The 27,161-nt window shown below is 35.5% G+C and overlaps 1 pseudogene; it reads left to right on the forward strand.

Annotated features, from left to right (window-relative positions):
• The first annotated feature begins 12,097 nt into the window (after positions 1–12,097).
• On the forward strand, positions 12,098–13,363 carry LOC110583507 (annotated as a pseudogene).
• Positions 13,364–27,161: the final 13,798 nt, after the last annotated feature.

Raw genomic sequence — 27,161 nt, forward strand, 5'->3', positions numbered from 1 at the left:
GGGATCATGATCTGAGCCGAAGGCAGACGCTTAACAACTGAGCCACCCAGGCACCCCAGGATGTTTTTATACTAAACAGAAATAGTGTCTTTGTCTGGAACAAAGGTAGGCTTGCTTACTTGGAAAATAATAGTGCTATCCTCCAGAGCAGAGAGAGAGAAATGGCATGCTGTCCATTATAAAAGATTCAGATTTGGTAACAATTTGTTTTGTATATTTGTGAATCTGTTTCTGTTTTGTTTTATTCATTTGTTTTATTTTTTAGATTCCACATATAAGTGAAATCATATGATATTGGTCTTTGTCTGGCTTATTTCACTTAACATAATAGCTTGTAGGTCCATCTATGTCATCCCAAATGGTAAGATTTCATTCTTTGTTTATAACTGAGTATCACACTATTTTGATTATTATATCTTTATATAATTTGAAATATGGAGCATGATACCTCTAGTTTGTTCTTCTTTCTAAAGATTGCTTTGGCTATTTGAGGCCTTTTGTGATTTCATACAAATTTTATGATTCTTCCAGTTCTATGAAAAATGCCATTGCTATTTTGGTAGGAATGGCATTGAATCTGTAGATTGCTTTAGTTAGTATGGACATTTTAGCAATATTAATTATTCCAGTCCATAGGCACAGAATATCTCTTAATTTATATGTGTCTTCTTAAATTTCTCTCATCACTGCTTAATAAGATTCAGAGTACAGGTCTTTCATGTCCTTGGTCAAATTTATCTGCAATTGTAAATGGGATTTTTTTTTTTTAATTTCTCTTTCTGGTAGCTTGTTATTAGTGTACAGAGACACAATTTATTTCTGTGTGTTAACTTTATGTCCTGAAACTTTACTGAATTAATTTATTCTAATAGATTTTTGGTGGAGTCTTTAAGGTTTTCTATATATATTTCTATATATATTATCATGTCATCAGTGAAGGGTGACAGTTTTATTTCTTCCTTTCCAATTTGAATGACTTTTAGTTCTTTTTCCTTCCACTGGCTAGGACTTCCAGTACCATGTTGAATAAAAGTGGCAAGCATGGGCATTCCAGTCTTGTGTCTGATTTTAGAGGAAAAACTTTCAGCTTTTCACCATTGAGTATGATGTTAGCTGTGGGTTTTTCATACAGAGCCTTTATTATGTTGAGGTACATTCCCTCTGTACTCATTTTGTTAAGAACTTTTACCATAAATGAATGTTGAATTTTGTCTAATGCTTTTTCTGCATCTGTTGAGATCATATTATTTTTATTCTTTTTTTTTTTAATGTGGTATATCACACTGATTGATTTGCAGATGTTGAACCATGCTTGCATCCCTGGAATAAATCCTACTTGATCGTGTAGTATGATTCTTTTCACATATTGTTGAATTTAGTGTGCTAATATTTTGTTAAGTTTTCTCATCTATATTCATCAGGGATACTGGCCTGTAATTTTCTTTTTGTGTATGTGTGATGTGTATGCATGGTTTCAGTATCAGGATAATGCTGGCCTGGTAAGATGAGTTTGGAAGGCTTCCTTTATCTTCAGTTTTTTGGAATAATTTGAGAAGGAAAGGTGATAACTGTACTTTAAATGTTTGGCAGATTGACTTGTGAAGTCATCTGCTCATGGACTTTCTTTTTCTGGTAAGTTTTTTTAAATTACTGCTTCAATTTCATTACTTGTAATAGTGTATTGAGATTTTCTCTTTCTTTGTGATTCAGTCTGGGAAGATTGTATGTTTCTAGGAATTTATTCATTCTAAGTTGTCCAATATGTTTGTATGTAATTGTTCGTATGATCCTTCATATTTCTGTGGTACCAAGTATAGATTTTCCTCTTTTATTTATGATTTTATATATTTGGGTCCACTCTCTTTTTTTTCTTGATGAGGTTGGCTACAGGTTTATTCATTTTATTTATCTTTTCAAAGAACCAGCTTTTAGTTTCATTGATCTTTTGTATTTTTAAAAAATCTCTATTTCATTTATTTCTGCTCTGATCTTTATTTTCCTTCTCCTCCTCTCTGTGGGTTTTGTTTGTTCTTCTTTTTCTAGTTCCTTTAGATATAACATTAAGTTGTTTATTTGGGATTTTTCTTGTTTTGTGGTAGATCTGTATCACTATAAACTTCTCCCTTAGAAGTGCTTTTGTTGTATCCCATATATTTTTTTAAAGTTTTTCCATTTTAATTTGTCTCAGGATATTTTTTATATCCTCTTTGATTTCTTCATTGACCCCCTGGTTTCATGTTGTAGTATGTTGTTTAGCCTTCACGTTTGTGTTTTTCCCAGTTTTTTTTCTTGTAATTGACTTTTAGTTTCATATTGTTGTTGTTGGAAAAGATGTTTGGTATGATTTCAGTCTTCTTGAATTTATTGAGATTTGTTCATGATGTAACAGGTGATCTATCCTGGAGAATGTTCTGTGTGCTGTTGAGAAGAATGTGAATTCTGTAGTTTTTGGATGATAATTTCTGTGTATATCTATTAAGTTTATCTGGTCTAATGTGTTATTAAAGGCCAATGTTTCCTCATTGATTTATTTTTTCTAGATTATCCACTGATGTAAATGGGGTATTAAAGTCCCCCCCTTTTATTGTATTACTTTCAATTTCTCCATTTATGTCTGTTAATATTTGTTTCATATATTTAGATGTCCCTATGTTGGGGACATACCTGTTGGGGACCGCTATATGTCCCTATAGTTATAGTTGATTTTACTATTTTTATCTTTTAATTTTCATACTAACTCTTTAATTGGCTGATTTACTGCCTTTTACTATATATTTGCTTTTACCAGTGAGATATTTTTCCTATATTTTTAAAATTTGTAGTTATGGCCTATTCTTTTCCACTTAAAGAAGATCCTTTAGCATTTCTTATAAGGCTGATTTAATGGTGATGCATTGCTTTAGCTTGTCTGGGAATTTGTCTTTCCTTCAACTCTGAATAATAATTTTGCTGGGTAGAGTATTCTTGGTTGTAGATTTTTCCCTTTTGGTGCTTTAAACACACCCTGCCATTTTCTCTGGCCTGAAAAGTTTCTGCTGAAAAATCAGCTCATAGTCTTATGAGTGCTCTCTTGTATGTGACTGTTTTCTTTTGCTGCTTTTAAGATTTTTCTCTTTAACTTGACTATTTTAAGTATAATACATATCGGTGTGTATCTTTTTGCATTCATCTCGTTTGGGACTTGTGCTTCCTGGACCTGCATGTGTTTCTTTACCTAGCTTAGGAAATTTTCAGCTATTATTTATTCAAATAAATTTTTTGCCCCTTTCTTTCTTCTCCTTCTGGGACACCTATAATGTGAATGTTAGTACATGTGAAAATACCTCAGAGGTCTCTTAACCTATCCTTAAAAAAAAATGCTTTTTACTTTTTGCTCTTCACTGATCCATTCTTTGCATATTACTGATCCATTCTTCTGCATTCTTTAATCTGCTGTTGATTTCCTCTAGTGTATTTTTCATTTAGTTATTGTATTCTTCAACTCTCATTTGTTCTTTTTTATATTCTCTATCTTTTGTTGAAGTTCTGAGTTCATCCACTCTTCTCTCAACTCTAGCAAATATCTTTATGACAATTACTTTGAACTCTTTATCAGGCAGATTGGGTATCTCCATTTCATTTAGTTCTTTTTCTGAGGCTTGTCTTATTATTTCATTTGTAACATATTCCACTGTTTCCTCATTTTGTTTGACTTTCTGTATTTTATTCTATGCATTAGGTAGAGTAACTACCTCTCCAGTCTTGAAGGAGTGGCCTTGTGTTGGAATATCCCCACTGTTGACTGCATGTGCTTTGATGGCTTTGGCTGGTTGGCTGAAGCTGGAGTAGGTGCAGGCCAGGAATTCCAGGGTGTTTTGCTGTGTGGTCAACCTGATGGGCTGGCTGGAGCTTCATTGGCTTTGGCCAGATGTTCCTGGACATTCTGTGCCAGAGCTGCTCTGGTGAGATAGCTGAAATTGGAGCCCATGTGGGCCAGGGGTTTTCCAAGATGCACTGGCCAGGGCTACACTGTGAGATGGCTGGAGCTGGAGTGGATGCAGCCAGTGTGCTTTGTGCAGGGACTGCCTTGGTAGGATGGCTGGAGATTTCCCACTGAATGCCATTCTAGGGCTGCCTCAATGGGATGGATGGAATTAGAGCAGGTGCAGGCAGGGGGCCCCTTGTATAGGGGATGGCTGGAGCTGTTGTGGGCTAGGGGCCCAAACCTCACTGCAGTGGCTCTAGCAGGTTGACTAGAGCACCTAGACCTTGCTCCTGTCTGCACTATCAAGGTGAAGGGGAAATGTAAACAATGGCACTTGCCAGCACCTCTGACCCCAGAGAGAGTTCCAGCAGTTTTTTCCACCATTTGGCAGATGCTCTAGGGTAAGTCACTTATAGTAGTTCCCCTTTAAACCACTGTGTGTGTGTGTGTGTGTGTGTTTGCTTTTGTTTGTGTTTGTTTTTGCTGTGCTTTAGGTTGGGTGAATCTGTGTGCTGGTCTTCTAGTGATATCCTTCCCTACTGTAGGTGGTGCTGTGGGTGCCATGGTTACTGTGTTTCTGTCTCTCCTATCCTTCTCTATGTAGTCCTTCTATCCATGAAACTGACAGGATGACTTGTTAACTTACAAGTAGAGTGAAACCTCACACATTTCTTAAGTTCTTTCCTGTTTTCTGATTTTTCCCAAAGTTCAAAAAGTAGCAAAATTCACTTATTGATACTTTTATCTCTCTTTTTTTTATTCCCACCAAATAGTGCTGAGGGCAGATGGAGAGGAATATGAAAGGAGAATATAAAAGGGCTCAAGTAATGACAACTTGATTAAAAAAAGACCCACAAGCATAGACTTTATGTGCTTTGAGTATCTTACTCTATCACATGCTCTTGGAGCATTTGGGACTAACTAACCTGCTAACAAGATCCATATTCCCCTGAAAAGCTAATCTATCCCACATTTTTTCTCTAATGAGATCCTGAATATTTCCCCCATAAAGTACAAACTGACAGCATGGATATAGTTAGGTCATAGAAAAACAGGTCTTTAAAAGAGCTATTCTGTTGAAGGATAGCAATTCCCTGGAAACCAGGTTAATAAACACCAACTTCTTTTTAGTGGCAGGTGAAACTGATCTTCTTAAACTCTTTCTTTCATAATCCTAGATGTATTAGAAAATGATACTCCTAACAGCAATTGCAGTTTTTAGGTTCATATCTATAATAACAAATGTATTCTATGATCATATAAATATTATTTTACTAGCCCTGGAATGTCACTATGATTTTAAAAGTGATAATCTTTAAAGATAATGCTAAATAAACAAAGATCTGTTTTGCTATAGGAAACAAATGTTTAAAACATTTAGAAAAATTCTATATTAACTTTCATGTTTTTTTATTTTTTTAATTTTTTTATAAGTTTTTTTTTAAAGATTTTATTTATTTATCTGACAGATAGAGAGACAGCGAGAGAGGGAACACAAGCAGGAGGAGTGGGAGAGGGAGAAGCAGGCTTCCCGCTGAGCAGGGAGCCCGATGCGGGGCTCGATCCCATGACCCTGGGATCATGACCTGAGCCGAAGGCAGACGCTTAACAACTGAGCCACCCAGGTGCCCCAACTTTCATGTTTTCTTAAATTTATACCCAAGACAACTGGCTTATTTAGGATTTATTTGTATGGCTTTATTTCACTATTTAATTAAAAGCCAGTGCTCAAGGTTTCTCCACCCTTTGCACATCCGGGTTATCCTGGACTTGTGAAGCAGTCGATTATGTTTCTGGAGGCTTGATGAAGTATGTATTAGGTAGAGTAATCCTTGATATTTTAAAAAGCCAACTCCCAGACTACAGTGCCCTAATACAGTAAATGCTTATGTTTCACTTCACTGTGCAGGTGCTTTTGGTTACTGAAGTAGAGAATTCTACTTCATATAGTCATTCAGGGACCTAGGATACTGGAGGTTGTAAGATCATCAACAAATGTCTTCCAAGAAGGAAAGAGAATATACACAAACTATTTTCGCTTCAAAAATACCTTGACCCAAAAGTGTCACATATTACTTCTGCTCACATTCCATCAGCAGGAATTAATTACAAGGCCCTACTGAGATACAAGGATGATTGGCAAGTGTAATCCATGACTGAGTGGTCACTTCTTAAAGATAACTTCAAACTACTGTAGTGGGTCATGAATATTTGGTGGAATAGCTGTCCCTGCTTCATTTTCCACTCTTAACAATTATTCTCCAAGCCAGCCATTAGAGACCTCTCAATATCTTAATACTGTATTCATTTATTCTTATGAAATTTTATTAATGAACCTGAAAATAATTGTGTAGCTATATGGAAACACTGGTTCATTATACTGCAAATAAGGTAATATAAAGTTGCACAGACTACAAATAAGGTAGTATAAACTTGCACAGTATAAACTTGCATAAACTATGATCAGTATAGTCATAATGGAGCACAAGATATTATGAAATAGTAGCTCATCCTCCTCTCTGTCACAGATGGCTTTAAGTGCAATGAGATGATTTAAAGAAATAAAAAGTGATAATTTTTTTTAAATATTTTTTAAAAATCAGAAGTAACCTGTATATTTATTGTAGCCAAATATTATATTCAGCCCATTCAAAAATAATTCAAACTGAAAATATAATTCTCCATAGATGCTAAGATCAGTGAGACACGTGAGAAATTCTCAGTAAATGTTAGTTATGTAAAGTGAATCTGTTCATACAGCTTTCTTTATTTGCTCTTCTGTTCCCATGGTGAAAACATTTGATATTTATAAGTAAGTTTAAATATTCCATTTTAATCAGATTTTCTTTGAGAGCCAGGACCATCTTGTATTTTCACTTCCAGCTTGGTTATTATGTTGTCTTTACAGAACTCACATGAGAAAAGGATTGTTTTACCTAAACTGACTTTGAAGAGGTATTTTGTGTTGCTTTTGTGTTTAAACATGGTTAAAGGCTAAGCTATTTCAAGGAAAAAGCTGGGAAGCATATAGCCCCAAATCCCTCCCAGTTGAGAAGCAGACACTATTTCAGTGGGAGAAGTTCATTGGTATTCTATATAAATATTATCACTAAGTGAAATTAGATCTGTTAGATTATACATTTTAAAAATTCTGCAGGTGCTGCTTTTTCCATTTCCATCCACAGGATACTGTCCCTTTGGAAGTAGATTTGTGGCACTCTGAGTGTCGTTTCTGTCTATAGAATTCTGTTTTCTCATGCAAATGGCTTACACTAATAAAAAGCAAGGCAGTTCAAAAAGAAAAAAAAAAGCAACGCAGTTCTTCTTCTATATTGTAGAGAAATAGGACCTTTCTAGGGACATGATGGAGGGAGAGGGAGAGTGAGGAGTGGAAATCATTCTAATTGTGGCAGATCTTAAGAGAGGCAGAAAAGCTTTTACAAAGGAAGAGAAATCCTACTACCTATCAGAATGATAAGTTTCATTTTTAGGCCAGAATATGCAGAGTATAGAAATAGCGCTTACCTTTGTTGAAAATTTGGAATTGAGAAAGGACACTTCAGGCATATCTAGATTTATCAAGTCAATGCTTATAATTCTTCATCTATTCTTGATGTGATCATTTTTTGGTTTTAAGAGCTGTGATGTTATTAGTTATGCCAACTATTTGACCAGAGTCCTTTTAGTATATAAAATACTGTCTAAAGTCTTGTTCACACTGCTCTTTGTTAATTTATAGTCATGCTTCTTGCTGTTTAATCAAACAATTCTGTCAACATATCAAGCACTTAATATATGCAAAAATAAATTTAAAAATTATTAGGTCCGGTCCCTACATATATGTGTCCCATCTTATGAATTAGGCCATTTGGAACTGCATTTTTTTTCAGCCATAAAACTTTTTTCAAACTGAAAACTTTAGTTAAACATCAATAAGCATAAACATGGAAGAAGAGAAGTTAAAGTGGAGAATAGGGGCTACAAAAAATGCTTTCTCAGTTTTTTTTTTTTAAATAGACTTTTCATTTTAGTAGTTCTAGATTTACAGAAAAGTTATGAAGAGAGTACAGAGTTCCCTTATATCCTACACCCAGGTTTCTCTATCATTAACATCTCATATTACTATAGTTAGTAATTTGTTACAGCTAAGGAACCAATATTATTACATTATTAACTGAAGTTCATACTTCATTCAGATTTTCTTTATTTTTACCAAGTATCTTTTTCTGTACCAGGATCCCATTCAGGGGATACCACATATGTTTATTTGTGATATCTCCTACTTCTTCTTGGCTGTGCTAGTTTCTTAATGATGGGTTTTGGGGAGAAAACCCACAGAGTTAAAGCACCATTCTCATCATAACATATTAAGGGTACATCCTATCAATATCATTTATCACTATTGATGTTACCCTTGAGCTCCTGGCTGAAGTAGTATTTGTCATATTTCTCCACTATAATGTTATTCTTTTCTCCCCCTTTTCCAAACTCTACTCTTTGGAAGGAAGTCACTATGTGCAGTTCACACTAAGGAATGGGGAATTGGGTTCTATCTCTGTGAATGAGGAATATTGTATAACTTATTTGGAATTCTTCTGGATGGGAGATTTATCCATTCTCCTGATTTATTTATTCAGTCATTCATTTATGTTAGTATGGACTCATGGATAATTATTTTATATCTTGGATTATCATCCAATAGGAGTTATTTTGTTCAATTTGTTCTAGCTTTGGCTTTTGAGAGGTCTTTCAGTTGACTCCTGTATCCCTTTGACACAGCATCATTATGGATTTTTTGGTTTGTGGTTGGTTTCTGTTTTTTAGAGGGTTTTTTTTTTTAGCATTACAAGATGTTCCAAGTGCATCTTCTTAAAAAAGTTTTTATTTAAATTCCACTTAGTTAATATACAGTGTAATATTAGCTTCGTGTGCAATATAGTGATTCAACACTTCCATATATTCACCTGTTCTCATCACAAGTGTATTCCTTAATCCCCATCACCTATTTAACCCGTCCCCCAACCTATGAGATATCACTTCACATCTGTCAGAATGGCTAAAATCAACAACCAAGAAACAGGTGTTGATGAGGATGTGGAGAAAGGGGAACCCTCCTAACTGTTGGTAGGAACGCAAACTGGAGCAGCCACTCTGGAAAACAGTATGGAGGTTCCTCAAAAAGTTAAAGTAGAACTACCCTACAATCCAGCAATTGCATTACTAGGCATTTACCCAAAGAATACAAAAATACTGATTCAAAGGGATACATGTATCCTGATATTTATAGCATTATTATCCAAATGCATCTTGTATATCCTCTGACACAGCCTTCTAGGTGGTCATTTCTCTAAGGAGCCCTACTTCCTTTTATTGGAGAATTGTATTAGACTCCGAGATCTGTGCCCTACTTGTACTAATTTCTACCTGAATGTTAACCCTACTGGGCCCTCTCAGCTGACAGAGCAACCTTTGTGTGTGTATACACGTACATATATATATTTATAATACTTATACATACACATATCTATAAATATTTATATTAAGCTACACATGAATTCATACTGATGTCATTAACTGTAATCTTTTACCACATCAGCCATTCTAGACTTCTCCCCCTACTTGTCTATAACTTCCTACTCCAACACTGAGAAACCTGGCTCCTAACATCTGCCATCCTTTACACTCTCTTGGTTACTATAGCTTCATAAGTCTTGAAATCAAATAATTTGAGTCCTCCATCGTTATTATTCTTCAGTATTTTATTGCCCTTCTATATCCTTTGCCTTTCCATATAAATTTTAGACAGTATGTTGATATTTATGAAATAGCTTGTTCAGATTTTTTTTAAAGATTTTACTTATTTGCGAGTGAGAGAGAGAGAGAGAGTGAGTGAGGGAGAGGGAGAGAGAGAGAGGGCGTGAGAATGCACACAAGCCCAGAAAGAGGCAGAGGGAAGGAGAAGCAGACTCCCCACTGAACAGGGAGACCGATGCGGGGCTCTATCCCAGGATCCTAAGATCATGGCCTGAGCCAAAAGGACGCTTAACTGACTGTTGCTCAGATTTTGATAGTGATTATGTTGAATAAACAGATCAATTTGAGAAGAATTGTCAATGTAAGAATATTGAGTCTTTCATTACTGACACATGGAATATCTCCATTTATTTAAATCTTTTATTTCTTCCATCAGTGTTTTGTAGATTTTGGCATACAGTTTTATACATGTTGTTAAACTTATACCTAAGCATTTCCCTTTTTTGTGCTATTGTAAATAGTACTTTTTGAATTTTAATTTCAGTTATTCATTACTGGCATATAGAAAAGCAACCGCATTTTATATATTGATGTTGTATAATGTGATATTGCTATACATGCTTATTAGTTCCAGGAGTGTTTTTTACAGATTATTTGGGGATTTTCATACACTTATGTCATCTACAAATAAAAACAGTTTTCTCTTTCTTTGTAGTCTAATTTTCTCTTATTTTCTTGTTTTATTATACTAGGTAGGGCTTTCAGTATGAGATGGTAAGCTGATCTTTTTTCTCAAACTTAGTGTGGAAGCTCCAGTTTTGTTTTTTTTGTTTTGTTTTGTTTTTGTTTTGTTTTTTTTTGTCTTTAACTATGATATTAAATGTAGGGGGGCTTTGTAGATATTCTTTATCAAGTTGGGAAAGTTCCCATCTGTTCCAGAGTATTGAGAGTGTTTTTTTATCATGAGTGGGTCAAATGCTTTTCAGCATCTTTCTTCTTTTTCATCTTTGCCTGCTCACATGGTGGGTTACACTAGTAGATTTACAAATGTTAAGCCAGCTTTAGATGTCTGCAATAAATATCACGTGTTCCTGGTGTGTAATTCTTTTTACATATTGGTAGATTCTCTTTGCTGATGTTTTGTTGAAGATTTTTGCATCTGTGTTCATGAGATATTTTTCTGTTGTTTTCTTTCCTCGTAATGCCATCTGTTTTACATATTAAAGTAATTCTGGCTTCAGAGAATAAATTAAAACATACTCTCTCTACTTGTATTTTCTGGAAAAGATTGTAGAGAATAGATACATGTTTTCCTTAAATATTTGGTGGAATTCAACAGTGAAAACACCTGAGCCTGGTAATTACTTTTTAAAAGGTTTTAAAATACTGATTCATCTGTTTCTTTTTGCATGAATTTTGGTAGTTTGTGTTTTTCAAAGAATTTGTTTATTTTACTGACATGATCAAATTTGCAAGAGTAAAGTTTTTTGTAGTGTTTTCTTATCAGTAGTGTTGATCTCTTTTCTGTTTCTGATATTGGTAATTTGTATCTTCTTGCATTTTTTCTTGATTGGCTTACTTAGAAGTTCATTAATTTTGTTAATGTTTTCAAAGAACTGAAGTTTTAAAACCATCTTCTCTGTTGGCTTCTTGTTTTCAATTTCATTGACTTATATTCCAATTTGTATTACTTAAATTGCTCTTCTTTCTCTAATTTCCTAAAGTGAAATCTTAGTTTTTTGATTTTAGATCTTTCTTATTTTCAGATATAAGTATTTAATGCTATAAACTGCCCTCTATGTCCTGCTCTTGCTTCATCCCACCAATTTTGATGATGTGTTTTAATTTTAATTTAGTTCAAAATATTTTAAAATTTCGTTGGGGACTTCTTTGAGTCGTCAGTTATTTAGAAGTGTGTTAAGTGTGTTATTTAATTTCCAAATATCTGGTATTTTCTAGCTCTCTAATTTATTTCTAGTTTAATGCCATTGTGGTCTGAAAATATACTTTGTATGATTTCTATTCTTTTAAGTTTATTAAGTTGTGTTTTATGGCGTAAAATGTGTATTTTGGTAAATGTTGCATGTGATCTTGAGAAAAATGTAAACTTCACTTTGAATGAAGTCTTCTATAAATGTCAATTAGATCAAGTTGATTGGTAGTGCTATTTAGGTCATATATATTCTTACTGATTTTCTGCCTGCTTGATCTATCAAATAGTGAAAGAGGTGTTGAAGTTTTCAATTAAGAATGGGTTTATTTCGAGTAGCCCCTCGGCAAGGTCCCAGGAGGGTGCCCAGGCCAACCCGGCCTCTTTCTTGTGGCGACTACCAGCTGCGAGTTTTCAACTACAGAAGAAGGTGCTTGGGTATCAGAGACATGAATTACGCATGGTTCCTTACCGCCACGAGCGAAGCGAGAAAGCCTTCTGCCGTCTGAGTCATGACTGAGACTTGGAGCAGGGCACCGAAATCAGTCATCTCCTTGGCTCCTGGATCACCAAACCCCAACACATTCCCTTTTATAATTGCTGTTATCACCATAAAAAATGGAAAGCCCATCCAATTTGATGAAGAGATGATGAAGAGAGCACTTGAGTATTCTCAAAGTGCCGGAATCCCAGAGCTGTTGTCCTAGCTAAAACAGTTACAATTAAAATTGCATAATCCTCCCACCATCAATTATCCAACCAGCCAAGGACAGATGGACATATGCATAACATCTGGCAGCCAAGATGGTCTTTGCAAGGTGTTTGAAATGATCGTTAATCCTGGAGATAATGTCCTCCTAAATTAACCTATTTATTCAGGAACACTTCAAGCTCTGAAGCCACTGGGCTGCAACATCATTAATGTTGCCAGTGATGAATATGGGATTATTCCAGACTCCCTCAAAGAAGTACTTTCCAAATAGAAACCAGAAAACTCAAAGAATCCCAAGAAAAACACCCCCAAGTTTCTTTACACTGTCCCAAATGGCAACAGCCTTACTGGAAACTCATTAACAACCGCAAGAAGGAAATCTATGAGCTTGCAAGAAAATATGATTTCCTCGTCATAGAAGATGATCCTTACTATATTCTCCAGCTCAGCAAGTACTGGGCACCAACATTTCTTTCCATGGACATTGATGGGCGTGTCATCAGAGCTGACTCTTTTTCAAAAGTCCTCTCCTCTGGGTTGAGAATAGGGTTTTTAACTGGTCTGAAACCCTTGATAGAGTTGTCTTACACACACAAGTTTCAACCATGCACCCCAGCACTTTTACACAGCTTCTGATATCACAGCTTCTACACCAATGGGGAGAAGAGGGTTTCCTGGCTCATGTAGAGAGGGTTACTGATTTCTATAGGAACCAGAAGGATGCATTACTGGCAGCTGCAGACAAATGGCTAAGTGGTTTGGCAGAATGGCATGTTCCTACTGCTGGAATGTTTTTATGGGTTAAAATTAAGGGCATTTCTGATGGAAAACAACTGATTGAAGAAAAAGCCATTAAGAAAGAGATATTAATGCTTCCCGGAAATGTCTTCTACATTGATAGCTCAGCTCCTAGCCCTTACTTAGAGCGTCCTTCTCTTCAGCTTCTCCAGAACAGATGGATATGGCCTTACAGAGATTAGCCCAGCTTAAAGAATCTGTATGAAGAAATCAAACTTTTTATGAAGAAATCAAAATCTTCCAAGGGTTTTTCACATTAATTATTTTTAGCTTTTAGCAGGAAGAAATGATCATTGGCATTAGACTTACAGATTGGATTTCAACAAGCATGTCATATCTGCAGTGATTTAACTAGACAACTTTTAAAGTGCCCTTAAATTCATCAGATTGACAAAATATATTTATAATTCACTTATACCTTTTGATAAATTTTCACCCTGCAAAAATTATTTTTATCCTGGATTTTATTGTAAAGAACTCCAGTTGCTTTATGGTTTCCCATAAATTTTCCTTGAAGCTAACATTTTACAATAAATTCTTTTGAAAATGTAAGAAAATAAATTAAATTCAAAATGGTATATAATGTTAACTTTTTCTATTTTTAGGAAAATTTAATGAAAGCTTATTGCAAAAATTGTTAGAATTTGACTATTATAAGTGATTTTCAATAAGTGCCACAGGCATTGTGTTGTACCATAGAAATCCCTTTAAAATAAAATTTTGAAACTAAAAAAAAAAAAAGAATGGATTTATTTCTCCATTCAGTTATCAGTTTTGCCTTGTGTCTATTTTTCTTTTTGAAATTGAGATATAATTGACATACAACACTGTATAAGTTTAGGCTGTATAGCATAATGATTTCTCTTACATATATTGTGAAATGATCACGACAAGAAGTTTAGTACCACCATAAGTAAATGATTAACAATAAGTTTAGTTAACATTTGTTACTATATATATATATGCACGCGCATGCGCGCGCACACACACACACACATACACATTATGTATTTTTTTTCCCTTGTGATGACAACCAAAGTTTTACTCTTTTTTTTTTTTATGGAAGTACAGTTGACCACAATGTTACATTAGTTTCAAGTAAGACTATTTATTATGCTATGCTTACAAGTGTAGCTACCATCTGTCACCTTACAACATTATTACAGCACCATTGACTATATTCCTTATGGTGCACCATTTATCTCTGTGAATTATTTATTCCATAACTGGAAGCCTGTATCTCCCACTCCCCTTCACCCATTTTTATCCATCCTCCACTCCCCTTTCCTCTGGCAACCCTCAGTTTTTTCCTCACATTTATGGGTCTGTTTCTGCTTTATGTCTTTATTTTTTGTTTTAGATTCTACATAAAAGTGAAATCATATGATATTGGTCATGCTCTGTCTGATTTATTTTACTTAGCATAATATCCTCTAGATATATCCATGTTGTCACAAATGGCAAAATGTCATTCATTTTTATGGCTAGTAATACTCCATTTTGTGTGTATACACGCGTGTGCACAAACACTCTCTATATCTTCTTTATGCATCATTCATCTATCAATGGACACTTGGTTTGTTTTCCTATTTTGACCATTATAAATAATGCTGCAATAAACATAGGGATGCATATACTTGTTTCAGTATTTTCATTTTCTTTGGGTAAATACCCAGTACTGGAATCACTGTATCGTGTGGTATTTCTATTTTTAATATTTTGAGGAAGCTCTATGATGTTTTCCACAGTGGCTGTACCAAGTTACATTTCTACCACCAGTGTACAAGGGTTCCTTTTCTTCTACAGTCTCACAAACACTTGTTATTCCTTGTCTTTTTGATTCTAGCCATCCTGACAGGTATAAGGTGACTTCTTGTGGTTTTGATTTGCATTTGCCTGATGATTAGTGATATTGAGCATCTTTTCATGTGTCTGTTGGCCATCTATATGTCTTTCTTCGAGAAATGTCTGTTCAGGTCCTCTACTCATTTTTTTAATCAGATATTTTTTTTTTGGTGTTGAAGTGTTTAAATTCTTTAATATTTTAGATGTTAAACCCTTATCAAATATATTATTTGCAAATATCTTCTCCCATTAAGTAGGTTGCCTTTTCATTTTGTTGATGTTTTCTTTTGCTGTGCAAAAGCTTTTATTTTGATATAGTCACAATAGTTTATTTTTGCTTTTGTTTCATTTGCCTGAGGAGACATATTTAGAAAAATGTTGCTAGGATCTATGTCAAAGACATTATTGCCTATGTTTTCTTCTAGGAGTTTTATGGTTTCAGGCCTCACATTTAAGTCTTTAGTCCATTTTGAATTTTTTTTGTATATGGCATAATAAAGTGATCCAATTTTATTCTTTTGCATGTAGCTGTCCAATTTTACCAGCACCATGTAATGGAGAAACTGTCTTTTTCCCATTGTATATTCTTGTCTCCTTGTCATAGATTAATTAATCATACAAGTGTGGGTTTATTTCTGGACTCTATTCTGTTCCATTGATCTATTTGTGTGAGTACCATACTGTTTTTATTACTGTAGCTTTGCAGTATATCTTGATATCTAATATTGTGATACCTCCAGCTTTGTTTTCCTTTCTCAAGATTGCTTTGGCTATTTGGCATTTTTTTTTTTTTTTGTGGTTTGATACAAATTTTTGAATTCTGTGTTCTCGTTCTGTGAAAAATGCTGTTGGTATTTTGATAGGCATTGCATTAAATCTATAGATTGCTTTGGGTAGTATGGACATTTTAACAAGATTTGTTCTCCCAATCCATGGGCATGGAATATCTTTCCATTTCTTTGTGTCATCTTCAATTTCTTTCATCAATGTTTTATAGTTTTCAGAGTACAGGTCTTTCACCTCCTTGGTTAAGTTTATTCCCAATTATTTTATTCTTTTTGGTGCAATTATAAATTGTTTCCTTGGGGCACCTGGGTGGCTCAGTTGATTGAGCCTCCAACTCTTGATTTCAGCTTGGGTCATGATCTCAGGGTCATGAGATGGAGTCCCACATCAGGCTCCATGCAGGGTGTGGAGCTTGCTTGTGATTCTCTCTTCCCCTCCCTCTGTCCCTCCTTCCACTGTGCTCTCTCTCTAAAAAATAAGTAAGTAAATAAATAAATAGTTTTCTTAATTTTTTTATTTCTGCTACTTCATTATTAGTGTATGCAGCCAATTTCTGTATATTAATTTTGTATCCTACAACTTTACTGAATTCATTTATTACTTCTAATAGTTTTTTGGTGGAGTCTTCAGTGTTTGCCACTGTAGCATCATATCACCTGCAAATAGTGACAGTTTAACTTCTTCCTTATCAATTTGGATGCCTTTTATTCCTTTTTCTTATCTGATTGTTGTGGCTAGGACTTCCAGTGCTATGTTGAATAAAGCGGTAAGAGTGGACATCTTTTCTTATTCCTAATCTTAGAGCAAAAGCTCTCAATTTTTCACCGTTGAGTATGATGTTAGCTGTGGATTTTTCATATATGGCCTTTATTATGTTGAGGTATGTTCCTACTAACCCCAGTTTGTTGAGAAATTTTATTATGAATGGATGTTGAATTTTTTCTAATATTTTTCTGTATCAAGATGATCATATGATTTTTATCCTTCATTTTGTTAATGTGGTGTATCGCATTGATTGATTTGTAAATATTGAACCATCCTTGCATCCCTGAGATATATCCCACTTGGCTGTGGTGAATGATTCTTTTAATGTATTGTTGAATGCAGTTTGCTCATATTTTGTTGAGGATTTTACATCTATGTTCATCAGAGATGTTGGTCTATAGTTTTCTTTTTTTTTGAAATGTCTTTGGGTTTGGTGTCAGGGTAATGCCAGCTTTGCAGAATGTATTTGCATGCTTTCCTTCCTCTTCTATTTTTGGAATAGTTTGAGGAGAATAAATATTAACTCATCTTAAATGTTTGGTAGGATTCACCTTTGAAGCCGTCTGGTCCTAAATTTTTGATTGTTGGGAGTTTTCGATTACCAATTAAATTTTGTTACTAGTAATTGCTCTGTTCAGATTTTCTGTTTCTTCCTGATTCCATTTTGGAAGATTGTATTTTTCTAGGAATTTATCATTTCTTCTAAGTTGTCCAATTTATTGGCATATAGTTATTCAGAGTAGTCTCTTATAATTTTTTGAATTTCTATGGGGTCAGTTGTTACTTCTTTTGTTTTGGATTTTTATTTATTTGGGTCCTCTCCATTATTTCTTGATGAGTCTGACTGAGGGTTTATCAGTGTGGTTTAACTTTTCAAGGAACCAGCTCTTGATTTCATTGATCTTTTCTCTATTTCATTTATTTCTGCTCTAATCTTCATTATTTCCTTTTTCTACTAACATTGGGCTTTGTTTTTTCTGCTTTTTCTAGTTCCTTGAGGTATAAAGTTAGAATGTTTATTTGAAATTTTTCTTGTTTTGAGACAGACTTCAAATTTCCTCAAATTGCTATGAATTTCTATCTTAGTACTTGCTGCATCTGAAAGGTTTTGGACCGTTGTGTTTTCATTTTCATTTGTTTACGTGTATCTTAATTTCTCTTTAATTTCCTCATTGACCCAGTTGTTGTTTAGTAGCATGTTGTTTAGCCTCCACATGTATTTTATAATTTTTTTTCTTGTGATTGATTTCTAGTTTCATACTGTTTAGTTCAGAAAAGGTGTTTTATATGATTTCGGTCTTCTTGAGTTTATTGAGATTTTTTTCTGTGACCTAACTTATGATCTATCCTCGAGAATGTTCCATATGCACTTGAAAAGAATGTATATTCTGTTGTTTTTGGATAGAATGTTCTGTATATACCTGTAAAGTCCATCAAGTTTAATGTGTTGTTCAAAGACACTGCTTTGTTATTGACTTTCTGCCTGGATGATCTATCCATTGATTGTAGTGGGGTGTTAAAATCCCTTACTATTATTATATTACTGTCAATTTCTCCTTTTATGTCTATTAATATTTGCTTTATGTACTTAGGTGTCACAATGTTGGGTATATAGATATTTACAACTATTATATCCTCTTATTGGATTGATCCTTTTGTCATCATGTTATGTCTTTGTCTCTTGTTGCAGTCTCTTTTTTAAAGTCTATATTGTCTGATAGAAGTATTGCTCTCTCAGCTTTTTTTTTTTTTTGCTTCCATTTGCATGAAATATCTTTTTTCATCCTCTCACTTTCAGTCTGTATGTATCTTTATGTCTGAAGTGAGTCTCTTGGACGCAGCATAGAGATGCATTTTTTTTTTTTTAATCCATTCCCTCACTCTGTGTCTTTTGATTGGAGCATTTAGACCACTTACATTTAAAGCCATTATTGGTAGATATGTACTTATTGCCTTTTTTGAAATTGTTTTTTGTATTATTTGTTGTTCTTACTTTCTTCTCTTACCCACCTTCCTTGTGATTGATGACTTTCTATATTGTTTCTTATTTTTTTGTGTATCTATCTTAAGTTATGGGTTTGTGGTTCCCATTAGTTCATATATAACATCCTAAGTACTTGGTAGTCTATATTGTATGTTGATGTTCACTTAAGTTAAAACACATTCTAAAATCACTTCTTTTTTATTCCCCCCTCCACATTTTATGTATATGTTGTCATATTTTACATCTTTTTATTCATAATTTTCTTCTAATGAAGGCCTTTTCTTTTCTGCTTAAAGAAGTCCCTTTAACATTCTTTTAAGGCCAGTTCAGTGGTTATGAACTCCTTTAATTTTTGTTTGTCTGGGAAACTCTTTAACTCCCCTTCAGTTCTAAATGATAACCTTGAAATGTAGAGTATTCTTGATCATAGGCTATTTTCCCCTCAGCTCTTTGGATATATCATGCCATTCCCTTCTGGCCTGCAACCTTTTTGATAAAAAATCAGCTGATAACCCTATGGGGTTTCCCTTGTATGTAACTTTTTGCTTATCTCTTGCTGCTTTTAAAATTCTCTCTTTATCTTTAATCTTTGACATTTTAATTATTATGTTTCTTGGTGTGAACCTCCTTGGGTTCATCTTGTATGGCACTCTCTGTGATTCCTGATCCTGGATATCTTTTTCCTTCCCTAGGTTAGGAAATTTTTTTAGCTACTATTTCCTCAAATAAGTTTGCTGCCCTTATCTCTTTCTCCTCCTCCTCCTCTACCTCCTCCCCTTCTTCTTCTTCTTCTTCGACCCCTATAATGTGAATGTTTGTTCACTTGATGTTGTCTAAGAGATACCTTAATTCATCTCATTTATTTTTTCTTTCTTTTTGCTATTTAGTTAGGGTGCTTTCCATTACCCTGTCTTCCAGATTGTTAGTCCATTTTTCTGCCTCCATTAATCTACTGTTGATTCCATCTAGTGTATTTTTCATTTCAGTTATATATTCTTCAACTCTAGTTCTCTTTTAAATGCTTTATTTCTTTGTTGAAGTTCTCACTGAGTTTTTCCACTTTTCTCCAATCTCGTGTGCATCTTTATGATCATTACATTAAACTCTTTATCAGACATACTATTTATCACTATTGCATTAGTTTTTTATCTGATGCTTTTTCTTATTCTTTTGTTTGGAGCATATTTCTCTATCTACTTATTTTGCTTAACATTCTGTGTTTATTTCTATGAATTAGGAGGAACAGCTACTTCTAAACTTGAAAATATGGTCTTGTTTGTCCCCTTTGTAGACTATGTATGCCTGGTGACTTTGTCTGATGGCTGAAACTGTGGCTTCTGTGGGCTGGGGCTTCCATGCTGGGGCTGCCCTTGGAAGATAGCCAGAGCTGTGGTGGGCACAGCCCAAAGTGGTCCTGGGGTTCTCCATGAAGAGAATGCTCTGGCAGAAGAGCTGAAGCTGAAGTGAGTGCAAGCAAGTGGGTTCCAGGGCTCTCTGTACAGAAGGTGGCCTGGCAGGACAGCTAAAACTAATGTGGGTGAGGACTGGGGTGGTCCCTAGGCTCTCAATGTAGAGGGCACCCTGACATGATAACTGAAACTGACGTGGGTACAAGCCTGCATACTCCAGAGTGTTCAGCACAGTAGGTGCCCTGGCAGGGTAGCTGGAGCCAAGGTGAGGTGTGGGTGTAGGGTTTCAGTGTGCTCCATATAGGAGTGCTCTGGCGGGGCTGGAACCAAGGCAGGCACAGGCCAAGGTTTCCCAGAGCACTCAGTGCAAGGAATACCCTGGTGGGGTGGCTGAAGCTAAAGCAGACATGAGCCAGGAGGTCCCAGAGCACTCTTAGCCAGAAGTGCCCTAGCAAGCCATCTGGAGCCAAAGTGGTGTGGGCCAGGAGTGTTCTGGGGTGCTATGCATCTGTGTCACATTGGTGAGATGGCTGAAGTGAGGGTTGACCTAGTGTGTCCCCAAATGTCCCAAAATGCACCATGGTGAGGATGCCTTAGTGGGGTGTCTGGGGCTGCCTTGGTAGGATGGCTGGAGCTAGTGTGGGCTAGGCTCCTGGGGTTCATGAAGCAATAGAGTGGCCAGGGCACCCAGACCCTTCTCCCATCCATGCTTTCAAGGTGGAGGGGGAACATAAACCATGGTACTAACTAGCCCTTCTGACCCTGAGAGATTTCCAGCAGCTTCCCCATTCGGCAGGGTTCTAGGGCTGGTTCCTTTATATTCTAGTTGCCGTTTTAAACCTTGGCTTTTTATCTGTGCTGCAGGGCAGACAAATCTGCTCACCATCCCTCAGTACTATCCCTCCCCGCTGCAGATTTTAGTGTATAGAGTGGGAATTCCCTGCACTATTATATCTCTGTCGCTCTTGCCATTCTTTACGTGGTCTCTATCTTTTGTTATGTTGTTCAGTCAGCCCTCAGTTATTCTTTAGGAGGAATTGCTCTCTGTGTAGGTGTAGATTTGGTGTGTCCGTGGAGGGGGTGGGTTTAGAGTCTTTCTATGTCACCATCTTGGAACCCAGAGAAAAACTCTGCCTCTTGTATTTTCAAACTCTTTTGTAATATACACACACATTTAAGATTCGTATGTTTTGTTATATGCTCACACATTTAGGATTCTTATGTTTTCTTGGAGAATTGATTTTTTATCCTGATATAATGCTCCTAGTTCTCTCTCCATCTTTTCCTTCTTCTGATGTCCTTTTTGTCTGAAATTAATATTGCTACTCCAGATTTCTTTTGATTAGTGTTAGTATGGTATACCTTTCTCTCAGTCCTTTACTCTTAAAATGTAAAGAATCATTATACTTAAAGTAGGTTTTCACAGACAACTTATAGTTGGATCTCTTTTATTTTTAAATATCCTTCCTCCGCTACCCCATTCCTCTTCATCATTTTTCTTTCTTCTCTTCTTCTTTCCCTTTTCCTTCTCCTTCATTTCTTTTCTCCATCTACTTCTTCCCTTCATCATCCTGCTTTTTTCTTCTTCTCCTAAAAACCAAAGCACTGAATTTTCTTACCTTGGATTTAACCAGCAAGATATCAAGTAGAATAGGAAGAGATACCTATGTGAAGTACCATATGGGAATAGGTACCATATGGGGGTAGGTAACGTAAAAGCAAATGAAATAAATTACCCAGATGTTTATACATGTGCCTGTTTTGGTGGGCTGAAGTATAGTTGTTTTAAGGCAGTGGGTGAATTGGAATAGTTTTGGCAAATAAGCTGGCTGTGACACAAATAGAATTTTAAATTTTGTCAACATATCTGGGTTTATGCTCTCTAGATTGTCTCTTATTGGCCTGTTTTTCTTCTTTCTGAGAGTTCCAGCTTGGTTCCAAAGGGAGAGGATACAGAGTTGAGCCAAAGTGCTGGAGGTGGGATGAGGGCAGTGTCCCTCTAGGGCCCAGACAGGTGGTGTTGGCACTATTGTAAAAAATGATAAAACTCTAAGGAGCAGATGAATCTTAGAGTGAGGAGTCAGAGCTACTTAGTAACATTTTTCTGTTAATTTTAGGAGACTGGGTTTGATTTTATAATGAATAACCACTTACAGGAACCAGAGAACACTACCTCAACTCCATGTCTAAACTCTGGACCCCAAATAGCATTTTCATCCTTCAGAAATTACAGATATGGAAAAAATGTACAAGCTTCTTATAGGGATGGGATTTGAACACAAGCATTTTTAGAGAATGATGGGCATGTTTGTCTATATCTCACTTGTTAAAATCTTAATATGCTCTACTAAAGTGCATTTCATAGAATATTGTTGCTTCACACCAGTGTTCTCAACCTAAACTGTATATTAGCATCACCTGAGAAACTTTAAAAGTACCAATGCTCAAGATAATTTAATTGTTCTAGGGCATTGGTATTTTTTAAAGCTCTCAGGTGAACTAATGTCCACTTAAGGGTGTGATCCACTACCTTACACACTTAGAGATGTGTTCCCATGTTGCATTGGAATTTTAGTCTATTGTTTCTTGGTTTGTCCTTTGTGGCAATGAAGGACAACTGGCCACTGGTGTTCTAGAATAGTGCTCCAAATGTTTGAAAATAAATCAGCCTCAGGCTCTTTTCTGAGCTAAGTAAACCTAGTGCATTTTACCTTGCCTCTCAGAAGAGTTCGACTGTTTTTCTAATTTTTATGAGGAATTATTACAACTTTAAACATCTTGAAAGGTGAAAAACAAAAGTTTGTGGGGGGAGAGACTTTAATTATAATGACAAAATTTATTACCATTCCTTACCCATTGTTCTCTTGTCAAAACATTCTTACAGTAGGGCGCCTGGGTAGCTCAGCCGTTAAGCGTCTGCCTTCAGCTCAGGTCATGATCCCGGGGTCCTGGGATCGAGTCCCACATCGGGCTCCCTGCTCAGTGGGAAGCCTGCTTCTCTCTCTCCCACTCCCCCTGCTTGTGTTCCTGCTCTCGCTGTCTCTGTCAAATAAATAAATAAAATCTTTAAAAAAAAACAACAAAAAACATTCTTACAGTATATTAACATTTCCTATTTCTGAAGCAATTATTGCCTATTGAACACCTATTATTAGTGTTCAGCTTACATGCTGATATAATTACGTGTTTCTAAAATCTTATATTGTTGATTTTTCTAGTTTTTTGAAGTCTGCTGAGAAGAGACTACTTATATATTTCATTAAACTTATTGGGATAAGATAGGGCACTGTTGAGCAATAAATTTTAAGGAAAGATTCTGTGGAAAGCTCATTTCTATCTTATTACTGTAACATTTAGGTATATTGGATTCCTGCTTTAAATTCTGCCTGAAGCTTGTCAAATGGAAGGAAAAACAAGGGAGGAAAGAGTACCTTAAATATAAACTATTGAGCAAAGAGTAAAATTTCCCCCAAAGCAATGAACCATTTAACTTCTACCAGTGTTATCTGGGAAATAAAAAAATATCAGTAGAAGAAACTTAGAATAAGCACTCAGCCTACAGAGACTCCAAAAAGTCTGGTTTGGGTAAGTCAGATAGAACTCTGCCTCTCAAGATAGCTATCAATGATTTTTTTCCTTTTATTTATAAATTAAACTTAATTTGCCAAAAGATTGGCAAGAATTAAAGATTCTTGATTCAAGATTGACAGGAATTCAAAATCTATTACAAATCAGCATAGCACTGTATAAGCGTGGCAAACTGTATTATGAAGGGGTGAAAGAAGCTTATCCTAAAATAGAGTGGATAATATTTTAAGATGTCAAATAAATGATAGTTAGAACTTACTGTACTTGCTTATGTTATGTTTTAAGGGAGAGGGTAAATAAGCATTCACACATGGGAGCATGAACATGTATACACTTAGAAATATATTTTTATTATTTTTCAGATCAACCCTAAAATAAAACTCTCAGACACTGGCTAGGTAGTGAGGCAAAAGGGATCAAGGAATCATAGCAATGTTTTACAGTTAATCTTAAAATAGCTAGTTACAAAGAAATATTATTGACCACACAACAAAAAGTATTAAAATAGTCTAAGTCTGTTTTTTATGTCTAAGAAATTTTATCTTGGTTGGGTCATGAGAGGTAGATGAACTGGAAGAGGATTCTGTTTAATGTGGGGTCTGGGTTATTTGGGGGAATGGAGAAAGTACATAAACACTTATATAATTTATAAAATTGTAAAAGTTACTGAGATCAATATTGACAAAACAGTATTTTGAAGATTATCTAAGATTAATTATCACATCAGTAACTAATCTGACATTAGAATTCAAAGAAAGGATTACTGACCTTAATATTGAGGATTAAAGAGTCAAAAAATTATCATCTGACTAGAATGATCTCCACTGTGTGATACCATAACTGGTGCTAACATCAAATCTTGTTTTAGAACACTGGGATTTAAAGTTTCCATAAACACTTTGTAGGAATCTTCCTTGGTCTTTTTCCCTGAGAACAGTCTATCCATCCATTATGATGGGGCCAGAGGAACCATAGTTTTACCACATCCTGGTTCTCTGGCAATATCTGATTGGACTGGGGTGAACATCTGACGAACACTCCTTCCTTCAAGAATGTGAACTGAGTTCACTTTAATGGTGGAGCTCTAGTGAAAGACCCTCGAACTTTTGATTCTGTAAGCTAAAGGTCCAGTTTCATCCTTTCTTAAGAGTTGCTTCTTCAATAATTAAAAAGTTTTGTAAAATCCCCAGTATTCTTACCATAAATTCCCTTTTAATGGAAGCCTTCCTCATGTTGTTCCTGTTATTTAAAAAAACAAGTCTTTAACAAATAAACAATCGTGGCAGTGGGGCTTAGGAAAAGGGCTTAAGAGTCAGCTAGTTTAGCTTTATCACTGCAGATGAAGAAACTGACAGACTTTGAGTCAATTGTCTAACATATAGAAGAAGTAGAGGTGTGGGGTAAAAACTTAGTTTTTACCTCTTCTGAGTGTTCCATTCTAGTTTCTGAGGTTTACCTAAGTTATAATAAAGGCTCATGGATCTTAAGCCTCTTGGTCTAGTAACCTGTCCACCTATTATGTTTCCTTTTCCTCATGCTAAATTTCATACTTTTCATATTTCTGATATTTTTATTACTTTCATTTTATGGCTGAAGGCAAAGGACCAAGGATTTTCACAAATGCTCTATCTGGCCAAAACCCTAAATTAAGCCATCTAGATTGTTATTTATAAATAAAATTTATTTGGAGTGCTCGCTTCGGCAGCACATATACTAAAATAAAATTTATTTGGATAGGGAGAATGAAAATAATAAAAAAATTAAGTGATTCATTCAACAAATATTTATTGAATTCTTTTTTTTTTAAGATTTTATTTATTTATTTGACAGAGAGAGACACAGCGAGAGAGGGAACACAAGCAGGGGGAGTGGGAGAGGGAGAAGCAGGCTTCCTGTGGAGCAGGGAGCCCGATGCAGGGTTCGATCCCAGGAGCTTGGGATCACAACCTGAGCCGAAGGCAGACATTTAACAACTGAGCCACCCAGGCACCCCTACTGAATTCTTAATGGGTGCCAGACATTGTTCTAGTTGCTGGGAGGTATAAAGGTAAACAGAAAAATCTCTGCCCTCTTGAAGCTTCTATTCTAGTGGGGGGAAAGACAATTAAGATATGTAAAATATATAGTCTCTTATGTTGGAATGAATACTAGGAAGAAAATACGGCAAAAAAGAGAGATAAGTATGTGTGGTGTTGTATTGTAATTTTAGAGAGAGTGGCCAAACTGACAGGAGGACATTTCAATAAAATCCTGAAGGAGATAAAGAAGGCTGTGCAAATGCCTGGAGACAAACACTTCAGAAGGAGAATAGCACATGCAAAGGTCCTGAGGCAAGGACATATCTGGTTTATGCCAGAGACAATGATGAGGCCAGTATAGCTGATGCAGAGTGAATAAGGGGGAAGTCATAAGAGATGAAGTCAGAAAGGTGATAGGGTCTTGAGGACACAGATTACACAGGACCATATATTCTCTTGACTTTGTCTTTTACTCTATGGAAAACCATTTTGGAAATTTGAGGAGAGGAGGGATATAGTGCAACTTATGTTTTAAATAGCATCCCTGTGGCTGCTTAGGTGGCACAAGGGTAGAAGCAGGAAAACAGGTTAAGAAGCTTCTGCAGTAATCCAGAAGAGAGATAATGATGGCAATGGAGGGGTGAGAAGTAGGAAGATTCTGGATATATTTTTAAGGTGGAGCTGACAGGATTTATTGATCAATTAGATGTGGAGTATGTGAGATAAATAGGAATTAGAGACCCCAAATTTTCCACCTGAACAACTCAAAAATAGAATTGCTATTTACCAACAATACCCTAAATTAAAACAGATACCACAAGGCAATATAAAAATAAGACTGTGAAATAAGGTGCCAGGGATTAAGGATATTCCATGTGGAAATTTCCTGAATGTCTAGTATATGCTCAGACATCTCTGGATGTGCACTTTAAGCCTATGTCTGAGTGTGGGTATGTTTTTAACCCCAACTTCTGAGAAACATTATAGCCATCTGAAATTACTTATCAGGACATTCTTACCACATTTCTAGGCAAGGTTAATCACATGCTTTAATTTTACAGTATAGTCAAATGACTCAGACACCATGACACTTGCCCATTTTTCCTGATTGTCCTATCCAAGAGATTGATTTATGAGTAAAACTGATCCAGTGTCAAATTTCTTGTGGCAGGGCCTGAATTGGGGTTGTTAAATGAAGTACCAAATACCATCTTTCTTAAAATGCTTTTTGGATGATTAATTATGTTTAAGATTAAAGTTTATTCTTCATTTTTATTTTGCCAAATATAGCAGAAAAGCATTTGACTAATGCTTTAACAGTTAACAGAAAACATAAGGGACCAGAGACATTGATTTAAATTCAACATGTTCTCGTTTTTGTGCCAACTTCAAGTACATCTGTGAAAGTGAAAATTTTCTTCCCAAGTTAAACTAATTTCAGATGAGAGGTTTATCTTGTTTTACTCTACCCCAGTAATGGACCATCTGCTCCATGACCTTGACTTTCTGAAAGCCCAAGAAAGCACAATGCCACCCACTAAGAGAGAAGGGGGGGATAAGTGTTTCTCTCCTGTTAAAGATATTACCCATCTCCCAAAAATAGAAGCC

This window comes from Neomonachus schauinslandi, chromosome 8, assembly GCF_002201575.2.
Source record: "Neomonachus schauinslandi chromosome 8, ASM220157v2, whole genome shotgun sequence".
Lineage (NCBI taxonomy): Eukaryota > Metazoa > Chordata > Mammalia > Carnivora > Phocidae > Neomonachus > Neomonachus schauinslandi.